A 17,834-nucleotide genomic window follows, 5' to 3' on the forward strand; every position below is an offset into this window, starting at 1 on the left:
TCAGAAGATACCAGAAGCTTTGGCACCATGGGGCTTGCAAGAAGTAGAATCTGTTTCTGTGATGGGAGTATGGGCAAGGGGTTAAGAGAGAAAAAGCAGTCTGGTTTGCAAGGTCTCAGTAGGACTACAGTAGAAGTGCCACCAAACTGAAACTACTTAAAATCAGGAAAACACTTCCACCTTCCACTGTTTTTCACAACTTTTTAGCTGAGGTAAATACACTCAGAAAGGTACAGTAGGAGTACTCAGGAGGCAGTACCTGTACCTTCCAGCACTGTTATCTCCAGCCAGGAGCAGAGGGGACAGAGGGGTCTTGCCTCCTCTGCCAGGTCACCCCTGACAGACTGATGTTGTATTATCTGAGTGGGAATTGCATGAAGGGTCAGTTCTGCGCTGCCCCGCATGGGGTCCAACACTGGCTCATGCAGACCACTTCCCACTGGCTCCATCCTTCCTTGAAGTGGATCTATATTCCTTAATAACATTTGAATGTTTGGCAGGGTTGGCTGGAAGGCAGGGGGGAGAGAAGTGCAGGCAGAGAAATGGAGAGCCCAGGTGCTGCAAAGTATTAACATTGCATTAGCTTAGGTCTGTCTCTGAAGACTTGGAAGCAATGATGCTTACAGGTCTGTTCCTCTGTTCCCTGCTTCCCCAACCTTCCAGCTCCCTGTGGTAATTCAGAACATGAAATATGGAGAACGGGAACAGGGAACCATGCTCCTCACCTGGGTGCTCACGGTGCAGAGACCCTCCTCACCTACCCCAGCATGGTGGGATTTCCATCACTCTCCTGAGAGCTGCTGTGTGAGGTGCCTGAAGTGTCCAGGACACTCCTGTAACTCCAGGTCAGTGCTCTTTCAAGGTACCTGCTGTGCCAGGCTCCCTCCCCCCAACCACACCTCTACAGGATTCCAGCTGGGAGCTGCCTCTGCCCGGGTGTCAACCACTTGCACCAGGCAGAAGGTGATGCCAGCAGGCCACCTGCCACACTGGAAAGCTTTGTCTTGATCCTTCCTCCGTGAGAAAGAGCTGGCACCGTCCTTTGACTCCCTTTTTCTAAACATCAGCAGAGGAAGCCAGGGCTTGTTACACACTACATAAGAGCATCTATGAATATGTTGCTATGAGGTCTGAAATAAACAGAAACAGACCCTTCTCTGCACCCCACAGAGATGGACAGCTGGACTGCCTGCCCCAGGCAATTGGTCACTGCTGCACTGGGAAGCAGAGGAGAGCACCAGGGCACTTGCTCTCCCCTAGGCACCTGCTATCAGCCGTAAGCACAGGATATTTGTGATCTAAAATCTCCCATCCTTATGTCTGAAGGTCCTGTACACTGTGCTATCAATCATCCACAGAAATATTAAAGTGCTGGAGAGCTGACCATGTCATGTACTATGTTCATTCGCTTGAGGATCAAGTGTCTCAGTGAGAGCAGGAGCAGAGTCCAAATGCAGAGCCTCCCCCATCCCTGATCTCATTACAGCCCTGCTGCTTGCACAAACCCCTTTTCCCTCCAGGTCTCGCTTCCCACAGAACTGACCACAGCTCATAAATTAATAAATGCATGTATTTTTAAAATCAGGTTTGTGGCAAGCAGACGTTGAAGATGAAGTGAAGGGGAGAAAAGGGGGAGAAAACAAAAACCAATACATACAAACAGTTCAAACACTGCGAAATGTTTAACAACATGTAAGTCCTTCGAAGCCACAAACCCCTCGGTCCCTATCCCTGGCTGGATCCACTAATAGGTTTGCTGCCAGTGACAGTGTGGAAGGCAGTGGTGCACGAGGACCCAGAACCCTCTGTTCCATCTCCAATTATGTGCCAAGTTAAAAACTCAGGGAACAAAAAAACAACCAACCTAATCCACAGTCATTCTTTAACCTTGTGCAGCTTGTTAAAAGCAAGAGGACAAGATAATCCACCCAGATGGGCAAGTTGGAGGCTGCTCATTCCCTCTCCAGAAGAAATCAGCTCATGTTTTCACCTGAGGATCCCAAGAGGCTCAAGAGACCAGAAAACACTGACGATATGCTACAGAAAGGGAAGGGGGGGAGAGGTAATTAGGGAGAAGGTTCAGAGAAAAACATATTTCTGCACTGCTGCTGAGGCTGAGCAGGAGCTGTACATGGAGCAGGAGCTTCTGGCTCCCCACTCCTGGTCATCAGAGGACCACACTGGAGAGGCAGAGCCGGGGCCAGGGCTGTTAGAGGCATGGGCAACTCCAGTGATTCAGCATCAACATCCCAAGCTACAAAAAAGGCTGAAGAAGTGAAGAGACTGTCTCACAAGCTATGCAGCCAAAGAGGTCTAGGCTGGACATGTCATACAGAGGGAAAGATCTGGACAGGGTGGACCTTGACGTAGAGCACTCACTCAGCACTTGGGTTCACATCCCTCACTCTGTCAGACTCTTTTAGGCAAAGGATGGAAGTGTTTCAGAGGGCCAAACATACCCAGTGGGACAGAACAACAGTGCATGGCATAAGCCCAGGTGCTGGAGAGGTGACAAAAGTCAGGAGGAGCAACAAACCTGGTGGAGCAAAGCTATCAATGGCTCTGCTTCCCTCAGGAAAGGTGGAAAAGAGAAGATGGCAAGTCAGCAACACCTTCACTAATGTGATAGATGAAGACTCATGACAGGATGGAAGATCATTTTGGGCCACTTGCACAAAAGAAATAAAAGTAGCTCCATTAGGCGGGTGCTCAAAGTCCTCCCTGGAGCAGAAGAGATAGGTTTGGATGGACATTGAGAGATTTCTGTTAACATTATTAATAAAAAGAGAGAAACTATGAAAAATGCACATTCTAGGAGACTAACTTCCAAAATAAAACCCAAAACTGCAACAGTAAAAGCTCACACATCCTAGCTGCAACAGTTACAGACCCGAACACCAACAGTAGATGCATCACTAAGACATGATAGTAGGTTAGCCTCAATATTGGTGAAAGATAAGAACCCTGTGGAAGAGATGGAACTGGAAAATAACCTTGGAAAAAGTGATTTATTTAAAACTCATGCCTCATTTTGATTTATTCTAAACAGAACAGACAGATAAACAACAGCAGAGTGCTGCCTAAAGGTTTCTGGTTTCAAAAGGGCAAACCCAACCTTGGCTATAAAAGGGAGGTTCAAATGGCTTTGAACTAAAGGCAAAACTCTCTGGGGACTGCACCCCAAACAGAGCAAAATATTGAAAAAGCAGCTCCTAACTTGCTGGAATGAGTAGAGTAACATGGATAAAAGGAATAAGAAGAGAGCACAGAAAGGGAAATGATTAATCAGCAAAGAACAGGATTTTAGGGGTTGAAAATAAAAGGGATGGAGTGAGAAATGCCAGAAGTCAAACTGAGTTAGACACGGGGAAGGATATTAAATAGTGAAAGGTTCTGTGGTCATACAAACACAGAGGTAATAAAGACAGAACAAGCAGTGCTGTAATTCAGTCTGGGGGAAGAGAGTTCACAGAAAACCTAGGTGAGGTCCCAACACTAAACAAATTCTCCTCAGCAGCTCTAGACAGCGACAATAATTATAAACATAGGAACTTAGCTGGGTGACCAGTATGGAAAATATACTTACCACAGCTGAGATCGAAGCAAAGATCCAAGATCTTCCTGTGATCACATCACAAGGCCAGTTATCTCACAGCCCAAATTCCTGGAGGAACTATTCCATGAAACAGCAGGAGTGGGAGCAAGGGCTTCAATAAATCCACCAGTAAGGAGGTGAGGGAACATAAAATGCAGCACCTGTAAGTAAGAAGGATGAAAAAGCAACCTGAGCAGCTGTCACCCACGGCCGTGCGCAGGGGATGAAGCAAAGACTGCAAGGGCTGTGAAACGTGGGGGGTGCTGGACTATCCCATTTGGGGTTGGTTTTGTTTTTGTCTCGCTTTTTGTGTTACCAACTGATCTTTTAGATAAAGAAAAATACACGTTTTTGTGAATTATTTAATGCAGGGCCATGATGGGAAGCGATTTGTTATGATAAAGATGATGAGGCTTATCCCAGGAACTGTAGAAGAAGACTAGGATTTGGTGAGGGGACGGCTGTGGACAAGGAGCAAAGGGTACAGCTCACCTGATGGGATGTGGCAGTGGAGTTCCCCGCTGAGTGGTCTCAGGACTTGCCCTGGTCAACAATTTCCCTAATGAATTCATCTTAATTAAACTAGCCTGTGAGAAGCAGGAGAAAACCAGGGAAGACAATATGGATATTAGACTGGAAGAACAGGTGGAGGATGGCTCAATCCCAGAAGGAAACCATGTTATTTTCAAGAATTTCTACTGCAAATGGGGAATTCATAAGTTGAAAGTAACTGAATAGTCATAGGAGTCAATTACAGGCTGATTAGTGAGATAAAGTCACCAAGCAGGTAAAATTGATCCTGAGGTATATGCAGGGAAGGATCTCAGCAGAGGAGGACATCTCACAATTCATGAGTTAGACTGGTCAGCCACTCTCAAGTGCAGGAATACATGCAAAACAAAAGGTTGTCAGGATAACCAGAGGATGGGAAATGACCCAAGAAGAGGGGACACGTAAATATTTTATTTATTGGGCTGAAGGAGATGTGATTTGTGTCTCCATCCCAACTGTAGTTAGTAAACATGGGAAAAAGCAATGGTAGGAGAAGGATGACAGGGGTACTAAAAATACATAAACTAGCTAGAAATGTATCTAAACTCAAAATTATGCCTCACCAGAGAGGGGAGGCAGCTGGGGCAAACAATGAAAAAAAAAGGAGGAAATATTTTTAAGATGGTGACTCCTAGGAGTATGAAAGGGATTTTATGAGGTGGTTCCCAGCTGGGAATTTGGCCAAGGTACTGGGGTTAACACACCCGCTACTCCAAAAAGTACCAAGGGATTTTCAGCAGCCAGAAATTGCCAAGACCTTGGTTTTAAATCTCTGCTGCTGTAATGCAACTATTTATTCAGTGCAGTTCCACTTGAGCAACTATGTGAAATGCTGCTCTGAGACTCTCAAAAGTCTCTCGGGGAGCAGGCAAAAAAATACATATATTCTGTCTGGAGCTGATTCTCTTTCCACACTTCTCTCCCTCTCATCCTTCTTCACCACTAACAGGATTTGCATCAGAGCAGCCCAGCCCTCAGAGCCATGCAGCTCCTGGCCTCTCTCCCTGAGCTTGTCACACCATGGAGACGTCACCTTTGGACATCTGAGCATGAGAAGAAGGGTCCCAGGCAGCCAGGGGGGACTTCAGCCACACAGCACACACCTCAGTGCCCCTCCTGACTAGCAGGGAAAGAGTTCAGGCATTGCAGGGCATTGTACAGTTTAGACATGTCCAAACAATTCCAGCCAAGAGCAGATGCTTTCAGAGTTGCTCGGGACTTTCTTAATAACATGAGCTTACCTGGAATGAAAGAAAACTGAGCCACCTCCACCCTAAGCCAAATGAGAAGGTACCAGAAGGCTCCACGGTTCTCAGGCAGCAAATAGCTCATCTTAACAGGCATCGCATCCTTATATATGTGCAATGGGACCAGCCACTTTTGTCCAATGCCTGGGTATATCTTTTATGAGCTCAGTGTAGTGTTTTCTTGCAACAGCCATCAGACTCTGGAAAAAGAGACTGCTCGTCCAGGGTTCCCTGTTTTGGGGAGAATTATTTCCTTTTTATATATCCTTGCCTCTTCTTTTACTGCATGTTATTTGTGCTCAGTGATACAGGTGAAAGCCTCCACACCCAAGCCTGGATGTGAATCAAGGAGCATTGCAAGTCCTGCCCTGCTGGCAGCAACCAGCATCCACAACACAGCATGCAAATGCCAAAGCACCATGAAAGGGCGAACCTGAGCGGATTTAATCCTCCTCCAGCTGCTCGGCTCCTTGCCGTTCATCTCTTGCTGCTCAGTTAGGCAAGAAGGGCTGAGCCAAGAAGGAAGCCCAGGTGCTGGGAGTGGGGCAGGAGGCAGAAGGGTCTTTGCAGTGGGCAGTGTGGCTCTTCTGCCGACAGGCATTTGCGTGCCACCAGGCAGTGAGGTGGACAGAAGCAGCAGAAGTGGCTGATCCATAGAGGCTTAGCAATGAAACCTCCCACTATTCTGAACCCATAACTTGGCACAACAGCAGGCAGGTCAGTCCCCAGCACTGACTTCATAGGTTGCCAAGAAGATGAGGTACAGTTGACACTTACCTGCCCTGCCTGTTGTCCAAAGGAGGCAACTTTCCACCTTCCTCAGCTTCGTCAGGCTCTCAGGAGCCTAAATCACAGCAGAGAGGGGCCAAGCAATTTGCATGGGATGCTGGGAGAGACACGTCCAGCAGTGCTGCATCCTGCCCCATAGCCAGCCCTCCCCTTGCACTTAACACCAACTGCACAAACCTGGCTGCCATTGCCACGCTGCACACCCCGCACGCTGCCTGCACCCCTCACCATCCCCAGCCCTGCACCGCCCCTGCGGGAGAGGGGACAGGCTGCCCAGTCCACACTGGTCCCCACGGGACTCTCGCCCTCCTTGCTGCCCCCCGCCCAGGCATCCCCTCCCCTTCCCCTGCCCTTCTCCGCTTGTTACATGAAGGGCGCGTTTGACCTCAATCTGTCTGCTTGGATTAGAGTCCGGAGCCGTTCCCCTCCGCCGAGCGCAGAGCCTCGTCAGGGCTGCGAGGCCACATCTGCCACGGCTGGTTATTCAAGAGGGGCTCAGCGAGGGCCGCCGCCGTCACAGGGCAGCGGGGAGGTGGAGGTGAGAAGGAGCAGCGCTGGCTGCACCGTGTCACAGCCAGCGCTCCCGGCGGCAGGGGGGGAGAGGCACCATCCCACTAAGCTCAGCTTGCCCTGAGAGGTGGAGGCCAAGCAGAAAGGGTTAAGTGGTGAAGGAGGAGTGGGGACTTATTATTATAATGGAATCGAGGTGGCTGCATGGGCTGAGCTCCAGCTGCAGGAATATGGGTCCTTTGGGTTTGCAGCATTGTTTCTTCAGAGTACTCCAGAGACACTCACAAATAAAAGTAAATAAAAGTAAGTATGCAAAATGCAGCAAGGCACAGTCTTTGGCCCAGGTAAGTGACTCAGCATGGCTCAACATGGCTGCACACTACACCCTGTTCCCAAAACCAGTGTTGTTGCCCATGACATCCCAAAAAAGTGACTAGGCAAGAGACAAATTCCTGCAGGAAGCCCCTTTAACCTTCACTGCACCCTATCCCATGCCACCAGCACCTTCTACTCAGTCTGGAGGCCAGCACCACACCAAAGATAAATACAAAGGAAAGACCAGAGAGAAACGGGAAGGTACAGGAAGGACCAGAGGGAGGGAGGGAAGAAGGTGCCTTCCATCCCTGGGTGGACACAAAGGACAGAGGCACTTGCATTAGAAGCTGACTGGCCAATCTGGGAAGAAGCAGAAGGGTGACAGCTACTGTGACGCCACTCACATGCGCACTGCCCAGCACACTGGTCAAGAGGGGAGGGCAGAAAGGCCTGGAGGTTGAGGATGACAGGCCAAGTCTGACAGCTCTCTGTGCTGTCACCATCTATTGCATTGTGTTCCTGAAGGACAATGGGGAGAGCACAGCACCCAGAGCCCTGACAAGTGGGCTATCAGACAGCCTGGTACAGCCGAGAACTGTCCCCAGCTGCACAAGCCTCTCCACATCAATCCTTTCTCCTCTCTTTCTTTTAGGAACATCATTAGACGTATTTCCACCTGGTCAGAGGACAGATTTGCACCCAAGCCATCACAGCCATTTCTGACTTCATCAAAACCAGACCTTCAGGAGGGACCATCAGGCCCAGCACCACAGTGAACAACGCCCTGGGGATGAGAAGTTTCACTGCGAGGTGAAAGTTGAAGTCCATAGTACTGCACCAGTGTGTCCTGCACCACAATGGCCATTGTACTCCACCAGTGTGTCCTGCACTACCAGAGCTTGTTAACACAGAGCTGGAACTGAACAGCAGCCTTGGCCCCCTGACCAAGCCCATAACTAGTAGATATGGGCTTACTCTGCAGACCAGTGTCAGCTGAGAAATATAGATTTAGCTTCTGAAATGTCTCAAAGTCTCAGGTGCTTGAGTCAAACATTTCCAGCCCAGTCCTCCATGGTGAGAAGGAGAGGTGCCAGTGCTGGGGGAGAAGCTCTGCTAAGTCCCAGCTCTTTTTTCCATGTTACAAATGTGCAAGCTGTGGCTAAGATGCACATTTCTCGCAGGAGGTATATTTCAGCACTTCCCCATCATTTTATCCCTCTCTGTCTCACCCAGTTTGGAGTCATTCCCCCTCAGACACATTGCTAATAGTCCCTAAGTGGGAATCCAAGGGGAAGCCCTAGCTGGAGACACAGTGGGTCCAACAGGGTTAGGGCAAGCAACACTCCACCCACTCCCTGCTCACCTCCAAGGGGAGAAGCCACCCCCTGCTCCAGAGTTACAGCTCTGCAGGCAGAAAGCCCAGAGCAACCACAGAGGGACACAAGCCACCCCAAGACGGCACAGCTCCACTGCTGCCCAGCCTATCTGCTCTGTTCCCACAGCCACAGAAACTCAGCCAGCAGCTGGGGTGCGTGGTGACACGATGAGGACGTGACAGAGGCCTGGCTGCAGCTTCTTGCTGGAGGATAACCCTGCCACCATGCCCTGGGGCATCAGCAGAGAGGAGGCTGACACACTGACATGTCCCTACAGCTGCCCCAACGGGCTGGCCTGGCTGTGCTTTCATTCCTCTGCTCCCTCAGCCCTGCCTAGCCCACAACCCACGACTCAAAAGCTTCCTCTTATTCTCAGTTTAGTGACACAGAAAAACAGCCGTCAGGATGGGGGGAAGGGGTCAGATGCCAGCGTGGAGAAATCCTCGGAGTCAGACACACAAACAAACCCAAATCACCGCTTCTCATGGATGTCACAATAAGTAGTACGAACTGTAGCTGCAGGAAAAAAATCCAATAGACACCAATTAAATGCATGACTTGACTGCCTCTGCCATGGCAGCCAGTGGTGGCTTGCTGGTGGCAGCAAAGTATCCCTGGTCATTGCTGACACTGCCGAGCCGCTGCCTCTCCCAGGGGATGCCAAGGACAGTCAGTCTCACCGGTGTGACACATCCCTGTGTACCAGCTGGCTTATTGCCAAGTACACCATAAAGTCACCCATGTCCTGCCTTAAAAACAGGGGACCGTCACATTGCCATGACCCCAGATCTCCCTGGAGTATTAACAGTGAGTGAATCCAATGGAAAAAAAAAAAATCTTGTTTAAACTGCCCAAAATCTAGGTTGGCACAGACAGGGGCATGTCTGCTATTGCTAAGCAGGACACTACAACCAGGGCCAGCCCAGCACAGGTCCTGCCACGTCCCTTGACATGACAGAGAACAGATCATCTCATGCCAGAAATAACCAGAGCAGCTGCTAGGTAGCAATGTGGGACAGCCAAGAGAAAACCCACAGCCCATCCGTGAGCCACAGTTTTTCCTTGCCTACCCACAGTGATGCTGCCATCTGCTTTAGACATCCCAAAGACAACTCTGGGTGTGATAGCCACAACAGCACAATACTGTGCCAGGCAGCCTGGCCACAGCATTCCCAGCAGCAGGCACTTCCAAACCCAGCCTTCCTGGTGCTGGCAATCAGGTACCGGGTATTGCGCCATGGCTACTCCAGGCATCTGCATCACACTGCAGCAGGTGCTCTTCCCGGGGGGCTCTGGGCCCCAGTATTCCCCATAGCCCTCTAAGGTGCACCCCTGGACAGGAGAATTTAGCACATCACAACCACGTCTGCAAGAAACACACGTCCCTCCTCTATTTAATCGGCAGCCACTAGAGGGTAATCCAGTCCTCCAAGTTAGATCAGCTCTTGCTTTGATACGCTGGGCAGCAGGCAAGTGCCTGAACCTCAGCAATTAATTACGTGCCTTTCAACAGCTCTTGCCTAAATTAGCATCCATGCCCCCACGGCCAGCCAGAGAGCCCTTCTGGCTACTCCTGAGCTGCACAGTCCGGAGAAGGCACCCTGAGCCAATGCCATGTGCTGGGGTGCAGTTGTGACTCTGTTTCTTCCAGTTGGCTGATGCTGCTCCTCCAAGCTGATTAGGAAGAGTACAAGATAGTTACACAAATAGTGAAATAACATTTTTAAAACCCACCATAACCCTGAAATCTTCATTAATTATGAATTTTGCATGGCAACCGTTACTAAGAGAGTCTCCTCTGAAACTGATGTTCAAAGAACTTTACATCAAATCTTCAAACAGTTGAGAAGGTTCAAGCTACAAAGTCGAAACATCTGTTGCTTTCCATGCATTTTTCAATGGGGAGATCAGAGAGGAGGAAAAAAGTGTACAAAATAATCCTGGTTCTGCTTTATTATTTAAATACAATGACAGTCTATTATATACACTCTGTGCAGAGAGAGAGAAAGCAAAAATGAAGGCAGAGTGTTTTACAGTTCTACCTACTGGAGCCAAAAATATAATATGCTTCCATTTGCTTTAAATTTAGCCCTTCTGGGAAGTTCTGTATTAACAGCCCTGGGGAATGAAGTCTAAAACAGGAAAAGAAGGGCAACTTCTCCAGCAGAAACAATGAGCTGACAGTCTCATCCCTCCTCCAAGTGCCACGCAAAGCCTGGTTGTGGTGAGAAAGTTTAGAGTCAAGACTGTGGGGTGCACCTCCCAGCTACATCTAATGCCACCTCCCTGCTACATCTAATGCCACCTCCCTTTATTGCAGGCAGCGGGGAACAAGCAGAAAATGTTGTCTTCTGTGCCTGTGGGAAGCACCGAGTTGGCAGGACCATCTCCTAAAAACTGCCTTCAAAACACACTCTCTGCACTCAGCTTTTTGCCCTAAGGGCAGGTAGAAATCTGGAAACTGGTGCCTCTTCACACCTGATCAGTTCCATTTAGTGAGGTCTTCGCTAGACTCAGCTAAGGCATTTTTCAAACTTTTCAAGTGAGAAAAAATAGCGTCATTTTAGCCCAAACCAAACATTTCAAGCAATAAAACAATAACCAACATTTCCAATATTTTCCAAGGCTTTGCAAAATATTTGGTGTCATGCAGAATCGATATCACTTTCACTGTAACGTTGACATTTTTTTGTTGAACTGTGAGAGGAAATTTCTAACAACATTTGGATTGAAGACCTCAATTCAACACACAGCACAGCAACCTCTCACCATGGTACCCTCAGAAGTGTGACCCAGAGGTTTGCAAGTTTCCTGAACTTGTGGTGTTTCTACTGCTTTCCCTGGAGCCTCAAGCATTGCTGCATCATAAGACCAACACCTGAGGAGAGACCCTTTTTTTGAATGGGTAAACTGACTTCAGCTTTCAGACCATGAGCTTTTGGGGACTGCTGTCCCTCTGGGAGCTAATGCTGGAAGAAACCTGGTCTGCCAGGTAAGTTCATCTAATACCAAGAACCAAGACCAGTTGTCAAACTTTAGATGAAGAGCTAGACATCAAAGACACCTGTAACATGAGGCTGGAAATGGTTTCTTGGCTCATTGCACCAAGTCCCTGCTCTCACAGGCACCATGATATATTACCCCTTAATAAACATAAAGCTGAAATCTTTGGTTCAAATTCCCCAAATAGCAAGATGGAATGGGGCATGAGTGAGAAACTGAGTGGCTCCTAAAAGCCTTGTGAACCAGAGATTCACATCTGAGCTCTCCTTCTGCCTCAAACCCACCAAAACTTTCCTCAAGGTACAGTATTCTACTACTGAGGTGAAGGTGGGAGCTTACCCCACACTTCACCTCTTCCAGCAGGAAGGTGTCAAACCCCTTCAAAGAGGCTTTTTCTGCCCCCAGAACCTCCTTTCAGCCTCCATTCATTTGGAGGCAGCTGAGAAACTCAGCTGCTGCTGGCTCAGCACAGGCAGGGATGAATTATCAAATGCTGCTCCTGAAGGCATGTAAGATGTCCTAGTGGCAGTCACACTGAACTCCTGGCCATCCTCTTGCTTTCAGTGTAATTTGTCATTTCAATTTGGGCTCCAACAGTTCAACAGCCCTTGAGGCTTGGTTGGGTCAGAAAGATCAGAACAAGAGGAGGAATATGGAATTAACATTTTCAGAGTGCTCTGTCCCAGCAGCTTTCCCATCTCATCCAGACCCACCTGGGGCCCCAAGCAGCTCCTGGCCTGTGAATCCCATCTGGTTTTGGTGACTCCTGCCCGTGTGGCCAGTCAGCAGCGGTCAGAAGCGAAAGCTGAAGCCAGTGCAGAAATTCTCTCCTCCCCAGGCAGTGCATTTCAATTACCACAGTGCGGGCTTCCAAGTGGATTTATCAAACTGGGCCTATAAAGCAAATTGAATAATCTCATGCTTCAGACCAATAAAATTTAAGTATTATACTTGAAAGTACTTTGACAAAGTAATAAAGATGGAGAGTGAGGGAAAGGAGTTGAGGAGAGCAACCATCTCCTTGTTTGTATGTTGTAACCAAGTTAAATCAATCCCTAGCTCCAAGGTGCCCCTCCATCACGGGAACCACGGGGGCACATCCAGCTGTGAGACTGCACAATCTGGGTGGAAAGCTGATAAACTCTAAGCTATAAGGATGCTTGTTCACCCATTTTGCCCAAGACTGTTTCCCTTGCTGCTGAAACTTCAGACATCTCTTAAAACAAAATGGGGGGGGGGGCAGGGGAAAGTTGGAGATAACTGAGACCCTGGAATTAGACACCCCTCCAAAAACAGCATCTGTGAGCAATCTGGTCTTCAGCTCTCTGCTGAGCAGGACCAGTAGAAAAGGGATTAAATTGGAACAAGGAAGATTTAAGTTGGTCAGAAGGAAAAACATACTGAGTGCAAGCATGGGAAAGCCCTGTTGTACATTGCTTTTGGAGACTACAAACCTGAAATTGTTCTAGAAAAAGCAGTTAGAGGAATACCACACCACAGTTTAGAACAGGAAGAACACAGATGCATTGGGCAGGTCCAGCATGAGGTCTTTCATGGTATTAAATCACTTGAAAACTGGGATACCAGGCAACATGAAACACAGCAACAGCCCTAGTTCTTTGGTAGTTCTGCTCCACCCATTTCTGCAGACACTCCAAATCTCCTCCCTTTTGCCTCTGTCTCTGACTGTAACACTAACCCTCAACTAGAGCAGACTCCTCCCAGATATCCTTATAATAAAAATGAGCACAGATTCCTCCCCCCAGTGATGTCCTGTCCTTCTCCCTAAATCAGTGAGATCCTTCATTGAAAGGGACTTCGCAAATCTTGGCCGCTGTAACAACATAATTCTGGGATTAGCTGTGAACATTTGCTCTCTTTAGCATAAAAAGACATCCTTACCCCACCAGTACCATTTTCATCATTTGGTATCCAATGGTAGGAACAGCATTCCAGGTTTTGCCTTCCTGAACCCCAGTTCAGTCCCTGCCCTCCATCAGTCCCTTGAAAATCATGCTAGCTCTGGAAACAAACCACCTGCAGTGATCATCCAGACAGGATCTGTAACCCCAAATGAGCAGCAAACTACAGAAAGGGCTGAAATTCTTGGCTCTGCCTTCATCCCACCTCTCCAACCCTTACATGATCCAGGAGCATCACTCCAAGAAATGTAGCCATAAATCATTCTCTCCTCCCAAATATGAATGCATGGGACACCACCTCTCCACCTCATGGATTTCTAGCTGCTAAGTCTGGAGTTGCATGCTCACATACCCAAACTGATAACACATGTTGGGACAGCCCAGGGCATGTGCAGCCCTTCCTCTCTAGCGAGCCCCGCTTTGGCCTGAAGCCTCATCCCTTCACACGACACCAGCTGAGGGCCACCTTTCCACTCAGGTGGGACATGTGCCCAACCTTCCACTTCACAGCACATGCTGTTTCCCCTGCTAAATCAGCACTTGGAGCTGGGAGATACGACAGAGCAGTGTGGTAAAATCATCCAGCCAGCCCTTCAGAAAATGAAAAATAACAATGAAACCCCCTCTGGCCATTGGCTGGAGCTCAAGCAGACATCAGACCCCTCTTCCTTGCTTATTATTTACTCTCCACTCGCTATCTTTGTTCTGCCCCAGTGATCCCACTGTTCACACGTCCCTGCTCCGCCTTTAACCCCGTTTTGGTTTAGGGTCTGATTAACTCTTGATGCTGAAGGTTTTCGCCATCAAAAGGCTTTGTTGCCATGGTAACTTCTGGGGGGGATTATTCTAACTAGCGGGTCCAGCTAGCACAGGGTCAGCAGGATGGAGGAACACCCAGGGATGCTCAAGTTCCGCTCTGCAGTGGTACCTGTGCCTCCTCCCCACCACCAATTACTGCAGATGAGAGCCGAAATCCCGCTGCCCTCTTTAACTCTCTCTCTGCATTAGCACCAGCTCATGGACTTTTTTTCCCTTTTTTTTTTTTGCACCATGTGTCACTAATTTTACTCATTTTCTGAGTTTGTCTAGAATAGTAAAAGATTTGATTAGAGTGTTCCTGGTTTTAATTGTAATTAGGACAGTCATTGTACGAGCTATAAAAGGAAATTGGGCTACCGCTGAGTGGAAGAGCCCCTGAGAGAAAAGGAGCTGCGAAGGGAGAATTTCGTTCATAAAAAAAAGGTAAAAAAACCAGTTTGGTGAAGAAATAAAACTCCAGCTCAGGATAGTGTGACATCCAAAGTGGCCCAGGCATCTGGGACCATAAGCAAAGTATGTTTCCTGGGGATTTCAGCATGGGTTGTGAGCGGTTTCTTCCCTGCTGCAACCTTCTGTACGACCTTGGGTGAAGCAGCTCTGCCCTCAGTTTCCCCCACTGGGACTCATCTGAGTGGTCTGTGAGCTAATGGTTTATTTTACAATGTGCATTGTGATCCCTTGTGATATGGGAGAGGTAAGCATTGAAATAACCCACCCAGTCCCCATGCCTTACCAGAGGACACCTTGCTGGAGGCACCACGGCTGCCGAGGGACAGCACCTGCAGCCAGGGGACAGCAAGATGCCACCCAGGTCCCAAGGATGGACACCAGACACTTCTGCTTTTTTCCAGCAGAGGGAGGGGAAGGCCAATTGAAGCCCACAGTGTTGCTGCTGGGAAGAACACCTAGAAACAGCATGTGCAACGTCAGAGCAGTCACCACCTGAAAAGACCCTGGAGAAGTGCGAATCCCCCAGATATAGATAGCATCACCTCAGGGTTTGCCAGCCCGGGGTGACCTTGTTGGCCACCTATGCCAGAAACCTGGTGTTGAACCACCAAATCCTCGGGGATCAGAGGGACAGGCAAGATGCCTGCAGCAGTGTTTCTCAACTGACTTCACTGTATAGAAAAATTGCTCTTGACAGTCATGGCCAAGATTCCCGATGGTCATGGTCTCCAGACTGGTCACCATGCCACACCACCATCCCGTCCAAAGGATGACTCTCTGCAAAGGGGCAGCTGGCAGTGCCCAGAACCATGTCACCTGCCCACCGTCCCCTCTGCAGAGGGGCAGCCTGCATCGCCTGAGCTGTCAGTCTGGTGCTGTAAAATTCGAGATAAATCAATTTTCCCCCTTCCCCCTGCTCTAATTCCACCAGGGGAGATGGTCTTTTTCCTGAAGCAATAATTTGCCTCAGTTAAAAAAAAAACCCACAGTGGAGCTCTGACTGCTCATGGCACATTAATGTGTATCAGCCATCGCCTGCCACCTCCTAATGATCCCACCTCCGATCCGAGCCCAAAACTGTGGGCTTTTTACCACTACATTTAAAGCGAAGAACAAACATAAACCAGTCGCCTCGCAGTGTGGCTGAGATTTTCATTAGTCCAGGCGGGGAGAGGAAGGGGGTGTTGCTGTGCTCGGCCCTTACTGCTTTCAAAATTGATGGATTTTCTTTTTATTTTTTTTCCTCTTCCCAGCAGCTCAGAAGAAACTTAATCATCACCTCCGAGGAAGAAGAAACCCCCCGTCGTATCCTTCAACTCGCAGGGCCACGTGATGCTGCTCTGGCCTTACCTATGTGATGTCTGAACACAGCACATGGCCTGGCACTTGGAGCCTGTTTTAGTTCTATAGATTGGTTTTAATTTATGTTATACTATATCACATTACATTACACTGTATTACATTGTAATGCCTTATTATACTATACATAGTTATCAATTTCATATACGTATTTGGATAATAGACTGTAAAGCATATATTATATTTTTTATATATGTATTTATCTCATGTGAGAGACAAAGCCTCTCTCCCATGGAAGGTGGCTGCTTGAGGGCCCCCCACGTCCCCTGAAGATGTGGCAGGACCCTTTCCTGCAAGACTGTAGAGCTCAAGGGGCAGTGAGGTACCAACTAGCCCAGCTGCTCTCTCCATTTTTGGGTCCCTGGGCTGTGGGCTGGCAGCATCACGGGAAGGACTGGCACTGCCTGGGCTGATGCTGCGGGGGAGGAAGGGAAGGAGCAGGTTGGCCAGTGCCAGACCTTGGGGCCAGAGGGCAAGGGGGATGTTCCTGCCAATGTTTTGTGTAAGCCTGAAGAAGAGGATGAGTCTAACATCATTTTTAGTGGCTCAGCCTCTAGGGCTCTGACCACACGAGTGGTGACAACAGAAGGAATACACAATGGGAGACATTGGCGGCGGCAGGTCAAAGAGGTGTTAAACCCCCAAGCCAAAACCTTTTGTCCTTCTGTAGGAAAGCTCACCAAGGGCAGGAGGTGACTGACACCCACACCACCAGCACATGGTTGTCCATGACTGTGTGCTTGGGGACATGAGCATGCCACGTCCCTGTACTGCTAACCATGAGTCCCCATGTCCTGCACCCACCACGCCCCAAGGTGACACTTGGCACTGAGCACCACAGTTCTGCAGGAGTAGCACTACCATCTGCATGTCCTGGCCTTCACTGCACGTCTAAGAGAAACAAGGGATTGTGCAGAGAGGCCCAAAGGCAGGAGAGCATCTCCCAGGGCAGGAGGACAAAGAGGTGCACAGGAAAAGTACAAAACCACGGTGATGGTGCAGGGATAGAGGTTTTTGTAGAAAGAGTGAGGATGAGACCTTCAGACCCCACATGAGTGCCCTGGGATGTGCCACTCACCTGGAGCCCGAGTTTGGGTGAGGCAAGGGGGCTTCCAAAACCTCCAGGTCAGCCAGGGAGGCCACAGGGAGAGGGCTGCCTTCACCACCAAGCCCCAGCCAGCTCCAGACATGTGGTGGCTTCTGCAGATTTGCTGGATTACCGCCGTCTCAGGCGGCAGTGGTGTATGTTATTGCTGGAAGGTTCACATTTTATCATTTAATCAAATAAAGTGCATTTGTGGATTACACAATCATTTCCAGGCCTTGATAATCTTTTTCTGCTTAGCTCTGCACTAGGACTGAGGAGGCAAACAAAGACATTTGTAGCTGTCGTTGAAGGCCCTGGCTTCCTGCCAGGAGCTTTTACTCCTTGGAAAAACTGGTGCAATTTGTATTGAAGAACATCCTGGCAATGGTGAAATACTAGATATTTATTTATTTGGTCAACCAGGAGGTTTTTAAGTATTTGTTCCCAGCTAAAATAACAGAACAAATATTAAGATAAAAATCCTGTCTGCAAATGGCAAAGTGCCAAAGTCCAGCAAAAGGGTTTATGCGGATGAAAGCATGTCCCAGAGGGGTGACAGGGTCATCCCTTTCCCTCTCTGCACCTTGACATGGCACATTGGTACCCTCCAGCAAGAAATTTCAACTCCAAGTTGGGGAAGATCCATGGTCATTGTCCCCAGGGAAAGCAGAGAACCCCAAAATATCCCCAGAGGAAGAGAGTGATTAAGGTTGGCTCTGTTTCCTGCACCAGGTAGGAGCTGCTGCAGGCTGGAGTGTGGGGTCCCCTCCAACATATCCAACAAGGATGTGCCACCACTGAAACCCAGTT

This window comes from Manacus candei, unplaced genomic scaffold, assembly GCF_025592945.1.
Source record: "Manacus candei isolate 608988 ecotype Guabito, Panama unplaced genomic scaffold, ASM2559294v1 h1tg000025l, whole genome shotgun sequence".
Classification (NCBI taxonomy): domain Eukaryota; kingdom Metazoa; phylum Chordata; class Aves; order Passeriformes; family Pipridae; genus Manacus; species Manacus candei.